Genomic DNA, 8,293 nt, shown 5'->3' on the forward strand with positions numbered 1-8,293 from the left:
AAAACAAAGGTTCTTTATTAGAATCTGTGGTTCCATTAAAAAAACTTTAACATCCACAGAATGATTCCATTGCACAAAAGGTTCTTAATAAAAATTGTTTTCTAAAAACTGTTGGAGAGTCACATGTCACAGCTGCGTGAAATTAAAGGGATAGTTCACCCAAAAATGAAAATTGCCCCATGATTTACTCATCCCTAAGCCATCCTAGGTGCATATGACTTTCTTCTTTCAGATGAATACAATTGGAATTATAAGCTTTATAATAGCAGTCAATGGGTGTTGAGATTTTTATAGTCCAATAAAATGCATCAATCCATTATAAAAAAAAGTACTCCACATGGCTCTGGGGGTTAATATATTCCTTCTGAAGTGAATTGATACATTTGTGTAAGAAAAATATCCATATTTAAAAATTTTGAAACCATATTCTCTAACTTCCACTATCTGTCCTACACACGTTCGTGGAGTTAGCGGAAGCTATAGATTATGGTTTATGAAGTTTTAAATATGGGTATTTTTCTTACAAAACACATCGATTCGCTTCAGAAAGCATTATTAACCCCTAGAGCCGTGTGGAGTACTTTTTATGATGGATGGATGCACTTTATTGGACTATAAAATCTCAACACCCATTCACTGCCAATATAAAGCTTGGAAAAGCCAGGACATTATTTTTTAATATAACTCTGATTGTATTCGTCTGAAAGAAGAAAGTCATATATGCCTAGGATGGCTTTAGGGTGAGTAAATCGTAATTTTCATTTTTTTAGTAAACTATCCCTTTAAATCAACATGAACTCAACATATTAATGCATATGCATGTATTAATACATGAACCTAAAGAAGACTGCCAAAATTGTCACTATGGATGGACTATGGATGGTTACTAAGATCTAGGCCAAAGTTAGTGGTAGAATATAACATATAATATAAAGACTATACATGTTACAAATAAAATCTGAAGAATTCATTACTGTTTTTAAGCTGTACTTTAATTTCTGACCCTGCTCTGAACACACAAATTAATTTTAGAAATTCAACTTTTTTCATGCACACACGGGAGAATCAATAAAAAATGGAAATAAAAAAGATCTAATGGTTTTTACTTTGTAAGTCTCTTCGTTCTATTATTTTAAACACAGAAAAGTTTGTTTCTCTCAATAAGCGATGGACTTTTACTATTTTTCAGTGGGTATGTACCCCAGTTCTCAGTCATGTCTTTTTCTCTCTCTTGTTTGTGTCTGCAGTGTTGATATCGGTAGACTTGGAGAAAGTAAGAGCCACAGTTTTTATTGATGCGTGGGCTCAAAGGCTGCCTCAGTGTAGCTGTCAGTGAAGTTGCACTCGCTTTTTATATTGTGCTGTTCCTTATAATAGGCACTAGAACTGCAATGGTGACAACAGTAAACAGAGTAGATAGAGATTTTGTATACCCGGAGGAAATTTCATTGGCCTTTTCTGTTGTTTAAAAAACACAAACTTGGTAGTGCAAGCAAAGTTACACTCACAGCCCCCACAGAAACATCAATCTGAATATGTAATATGTAAATCCATACCAAGTTACCAGACAAAATCTGTATAGCAAAATGTATCAAGCACTGAATGAAGCATCAGTGAAGTGTGAGGTCATAGCTTTATGCAGTTTATGGATTTTTCTTTACCCCCGTTTCTCAACACCTTGGGAACCATTCAGAGTGGGAATATGAAGACAAAAGTGTTTTTATTAATAAGTAAGCCATAAAACGCTCATTGGCTTGGGATCTTTGACATCTCAGGATGATGTTTCCTTGAGCAGCCTGACCTCTTCTGATCTTAATATCTCTGGTAAGGTGGCGTGTGAGTGTATGGGTGTTTGAGTAATAACCGCCTGTGCTCAGGAGCGAAGGAGGACGGCGCAGTCGTAAACAACGAAGCCGAGGTCTGCGTTTCTATTTTTACTGCTGCGCAGGAGGAAGCAGCATGGAAATGCAATCGCTGCATAATGCATGGCCCCTGTGGAGCGGCACTGGGGTGTTACACAACCAGGTGCTCTCTCTAGACCTGTGCATCACGCTGTGCTGACCGAACCCTTGCTTTAGACCCAGTTTACATCTAATAGGAGGTGTGAAGTTCAAGCCTCACTGGATATTAATTCAAAGTTAGTACAGACCTCAGTAGATATTTGTTTTAAGTGCAATAAGTTGTCAGAATTCAAAGCAGTATGCTCTTCGAGGGCAATAAAAGTTTGTAAAAGTCTGCAGTGCACACTGTGCTGCCGTCAGCACCGACTGAGGAAGATACAGAAACATGCTTTATTAATATTTACAAGGGAAATGGACCAGTAATGCTCTGTTAGCTTCATTTGGTCTTATCCAAAGCTGTTCACTTCAGTCATATATGAGTGCCTATGGAAAATTAACCCAGAAACAACTTGTTTGCCAGTCTATGAATAGACTACTACAAACACAGAGAGGGACTAGAAACACAAGGTTAGTCAAGAACTGGATACAGTCTGTTAAAGGAGTAGTTAACTTTCAGAACAAACATTTACATGTACTCACCCACTTGTCATCCAAGATGTTCATGTCTTTTTTTTCTTCAGTCATAAGTAAATTGCTTTTTGAGGAAAACATTTCAGGATTTCTCTCCATATAATGGACTTCAATGGTGCCCCCAAGTTTGAACTTCCAAAACTCAGCTTTAAAGGGCTCTAAACAATCACAGCCAATGAATGAAGGGTCTTAATTAGCAAAAAGATCGGTCATTTTCTAAAAAAAATGTATATACTGTTTGACCTTAAATGCTCTGTGTGTGTACTCTGTGTAGAGATTAAAAAGTATATAAATTGTAAATGTTTTTAGAAAATAACCGACCGTTTCACTAGATAAGACCCTTTCGCTAGATAAGACCCTTTCAACCATTTCGCTAGATAAGACTGGGATTATTTAGAGCTCTTGTAATACTTTGTGGGTGATTTCGGGGCTTTAATTCTGCGTAAACTAGAAGATTAATAAAGTAAAACCCTCAGACACGGACGAGCTCTTCTTAACGCCATCTCTCCTTTATTTTTCCTCTCTCCCAACTTCCCCCGTCAAAATAAAAGTCCTCACAACAATATCCAACAACACAGAATGGATACTATTGAATAACATTGAATGTTCAAATATAACATTAGCATTTATTTTCCAACATAAACTCTGTAGTTACATAACTCTGTTAAACTCTTACACTCTTTGAAGCAGCATTTAAACTGCATTTTGGAAGTTCAAACTCGGGGGCACCATAGACGTCCATTATATGGAGAGAAGTCCTGAAATGTTTTCCTCTAAAAACATCATTTCTTTACGACTGAAGAAAGAAAGACGTGACCATCTTGGATGACAAGGGGGTGAGTACATTAGCTGTACATTTTTGTTCTGAAAGTGACCTACTCCTTTAAGTGGGAATAGCCTAAGGATGTAAGTAAAAACACTGGTACTTTGATAACTGACATGCAAATGAACTTTTCACAGTAGTTTATTTAATTTGCCTTCTAACAATGACTAAATGTGTGTAGATGCATGCATCAGAGGAGATTTTGTCATGTTTTTCTAAAAGCCATGAATATTTCCTCAGATTATGTATTGTTTATTAGCAATTAGTGGTGGAAATGACATTTTACACTTAAACTTTTACACTTAAATAAATAAAATGACCACCTCCTTGCTAAGTCTAATTCCATATCCTGCGTAGACACAATTACATAATCTCTTCACGCATTTTGCATAATTTGACTACAGCGTTTTTTTTTTATTTTTTATAAATTATGCAGAAAAGATACTTTGTTTTTTTCCCCCCACACATCACATTTCGTATTTCATCTCAAGCTCATTGACACTGTTGTATCCTAATTAAACATGTATTGTACACTGAACAACTTTATTAGATAAAGCTGTTTGTTATGGCGGGAATGATGCCATAGCAATGGGACAGTCTTTATTTGATATCGTAAATGTTTAAATAGTTTTTGATTATTTAATTTTTGTAGAATGTTTTCATGACGCGTTATCAATCGGCTATATTTGCAGCATTGAATGTAAATAATAAAAAAATAATGCCACTGAACCGAACAAAACTTGAATATTTTACTGATTATTGCTGCTGAAAATGGTCAATTATTGTCATGTTTTGGGCTCTACTAATCAGTCAGACTGGGAAAAACATTTGGAATACTGCCAAAAACTGAGGAAACAAGACATTTGTGGTTGGTCAAACTGAACCAGTTTTTCCAGGGCAAGAATCTTGATAACATTTATGTTTGTTCTTTATAATTTCCGGTTAAGCAGTTTAAATATTAGACTAATATTTTAACCACCTATCAACTTTAGTTTGTCAAAATATTGCTTCCACACATTCCAAACTTGCAAACTGTGCAAACCCTCTATTTACATCACAGGTTTACACGTGTAGCCTAATCATTTATATTTTTAAATATTAAAGTCGTAGGACTGAAACAATAAAATTATTTCATTCAAAAAAGACATTAAAAATGGCCAAAGTATATATAAAAAAACAACAACAACAGAATGTCATGGTATTTATAATCGCGATATTTATGTAGACAATAACTCAACATAGTTCGTCTTTTAATATTACCTCAAAAAAGCCAAATTACTCTTTGGTGAAGCAGTCTCTTCTCAAAAATTTAAACGTGTGCCTTTAAATAACGACCTTTTTTTTTAATTTCTCTTTTAAAAACAAATATACCAATATACTTAACATCAAACAGAACACAAACAAAAGTGGGGTTAAATAACGAGTTGTATTGACGTGCGCATACCGGAAGTTGTTTTGCCTGAGGTAAGCTAAAGTAATCAGACGGTGTTTGAAAGACAATCCTGACAAGGAATAAATGAGATTAAACTTTATGAAATGGCGTACATTCACTTTATCTGTTGTGAGGAAACTCCAAGCAGGGTGAGTCACTAGTTTGGGTTTATTATTAATCTTTTGCTGTGTTTTTACGGTTTGTTTTAGTATTTTGTTCTGGTATTAAATTTATTCAGTGTTGATTGATTGATGTAGTGTAGTGGGTCTCACGGGCTCCGTTGACACCGTTGCACAGTACGGTTGTTATTCCTGTTTATAGTGTTAAATTAATTTAATAAACCGTTCAGGTTTTAAAAGAGAGTGACAATCGCATTCTGCAGCAAAAGTGTCTCCCTGCAGGTGCATTCGAGAGCAGTGCTGTTGGTATGTTTAGGTGAGTCCGCTTTATTTATGACATAAACGTGCGTTTGGTGTCAGTCAAGTCATAAAAAATGGTAGAAAGTATGAGTATTGAGCTGATAAGGGATAAAAAACGCTTTTTCATTTATTTTACATTAGGCGTCCTCAATGTTTCTGAAGAGATAACATCAAAATGGTATAATAGAGCAAGGTGCCAGCAACGGCAAGGTCATGGGTTCGATTCCAAGGGAAAGCGAGAACTGATAAAATGTAAATGTGTACCCTTTAATGCAGTGTAAGTTGCTTTGAATAGAAGTGTCTGACAAATGCATACATTTAAATGTAATGCATATAAAATACTGGGGAAGTAGTTGCTTTGTTTACACAGGGCCAGAATAGAGGGTTTGTGCCGATTTGCCCAGTTACCTGGCCTTACTGGTGATTACTCGGATGTAAACAACAGCATGGATTGCACGGTTAATGCACTACTGAGTAGTTGATCTGCTCATTTATGCTGTGTAAACCACAGAAGAAACGTGTAGAAGGTGCTAAACTGTATTGAGAAAGACTTTGTAAGCATAAAGGGTGTAATATTTTGACAAACTAAAGTTAATAAGTGGTAATACGTACAAGGAGTATTAATTAAGATATTAGCCTAATATTTCACCTACTTGACCGGAAATGATAAGAACAAACACGATATTGTCAAAATTCTTGCCCTTAGCCAACAACAAACGCCTTTTGTCCCTCAAACTGCACTTTTTTTGCACTCTTGATTTTTTTTGACTCTCATTGATTTGTTATAACTTTTGGCAGTCTATAGTAGGGCTGCACGATTAATCGAACGATGTTGTGAGGTGCGTTTAGTCAATGAAGCCGGTACTTTGATTAGTAGTAAATCTCCATCATGTGCGTTCAGCTGCGTTCAGCTTGAGCGTCAGAGGCGTAAATCACTGACAAGCTACGCCAAATCGCGCTCAAAATCGAATGCGATTTTGAACGCGATTTGGCGTAGCTTGTCAGTGATTTACGTCTCTGTGTATTAATTGCCGCTCCAGCTGAACGCACATGATGGAGATTTACTACTAATCAAAGTACCGGCTTCATTGACTAAACGCACCTCACAACATCGTTCGATTAATCGTGCAGCCCTAGTCTATTAGTACTCCAAATGGTTTTTTCCCAGTCCGACCAATTAGTACAGCCCAAAACATGACAATAATTGATCACTTTCAGCAGCAATAATCAGCAAAATATTTAGTTTAGTTAGGTTCAGCGGCATTGTTTACGTTCTGTGCCGCCAATATGGCCGATTGATGAAGCGTCATAAAAAAACACTGTATTGATCTGGGTTACCTGTTCACATGGTCCATAGAGACAGAATTCATTTCACTCTTGTCTAATGTAAGAGTGTATTTCTATGAGAAAATGCAGAGAAATGTCCAGTATGCATTTATGTGCACCTCTTTTCCCACCAAAAAAGATGTGTCTGTGAAATCAGACCTTCTAGGTTTGAAGCATATTTTAAAGCATGATTTTTTTTCTAGCAATAGCCAAATTGGCTCTTTCTTATTTTCCCTCTCAGTATGAACGAGTATTTATGGTAACCAAACCCCCCTGTACATGATGTGTTTCTGTACATGATTTCTATGCTTGTTGCACCTGCTGTGGTCTTCATTATCTGTTGTAGGGTTTTATGTTTGAGTTTGAGTTTTGAGGTTTATATTAGGATGTGGAAATTGGAAAGTTGTGATTTGATTGATTTGATCATTGGTAGTGTGTTAATAAAAAGCTGCACATTAATTAGTCAACTTAAAGTCAGTCTATATGGGAATTTAATACCAAGTGAATACCAATAAAATCCTATTGTCGTCTGAAGGTTTTGTTTATTGGTAATGGTTAAGGTCACGACTTAGTGAAAGCGGGTCTTAGATCAGCATATTAAGGGCATCTAGATAGGAGGTCATCTGAATCATAAGCTTGGGATGAATAATGTATTAGTTGTGCTATTGAATGTGATAAAAATCTGCAGTAACTCATGACTCATAAAAATAAGAAAGAAATTGTTGCATTCATGTGCATCTCAATACCCAGTATATTCATGCCTATTTGGACATGACTGTGACCATTGATCATTTTGTCTGTATATGAATTCATCTCAGCTCTCTGTGAGTGTGACCTTGTAACAGATCAGTCATTCACGTCATGAACACTTAGACCCAAAGGGATTTGAATTATAAATTTTGCTATTCTCTCCACAGCGCATGCTGAAAATCCCTCTGACTACAGCCGTATTCTTCAGCTAGGCTGACAGAAGTGTCAAATATTCTTCTGAACGCACCACCCAGGTAGAGCTCATTAAAACCTGATGTATTTATAAACAGCGTACCTTCTATGTGCTGTGTTAAAAAAGATACTAAATATACAAAGGTCTCAACAGCAACATGGGCTCCAGACAAAGGAACATTGATGCCAAATTACTTATTTGTTTCTGTACAGAGTACAGAATCATTCAATAAATTGTTCAGAGGTGCTTCAGTTTATTGCATACAGCAACAGTTCATTTTGACTTGGACTTTGACTTAAACAGAAGATGAATCATTGTTCATTAAAGGAGTGGGTTGTTAACTCAGTAATAGCTCTGAACCATGTATTGAGTGAGTGAATCTGATTCAATCTGCTAACTAAAACAGGAGCTCGAATCAGTCAAAAAGATTCACAAAAGCCTCATTGAAAGAATCAGTTTATAAGAGCAATTTGTTCATGATTTGCTCACCGTGGCTCGCGCTGCGTTTGTAGGATTCCAGATGTAAAAATCCTTAATGTTTTGTGACACAAAAAGCTGCATGTTCGAAACAAATCAATAAGTAAGACGTTTTTAACTTGAAACAGTTGCTTCTGGCTAAAATATGAGTATTTCCATAATGCTTTTTTCAGTTAAAAAGTAATTTTGTCTGAATCGGGAAAGAAACACAGCTTTTAAAGGTCCACTACGTGTTGTAGGGCTGTCACTAATAATTATTTTAGTAATGGAGTAATCGGATAATTATAATTTTTTATAATAAAATAATAATAATAAGTAATAATAAAATAGACCTAATTTAAC

This window comes from Garra rufa, chromosome 8 (assembly GCF_049309525.1).
Source record: "Garra rufa chromosome 8, GarRuf1.0, whole genome shotgun sequence".
Taxonomy (NCBI): Eukaryota; Metazoa; Chordata; class Actinopteri; order Cypriniformes; family Cyprinidae; genus Garra; species Garra rufa.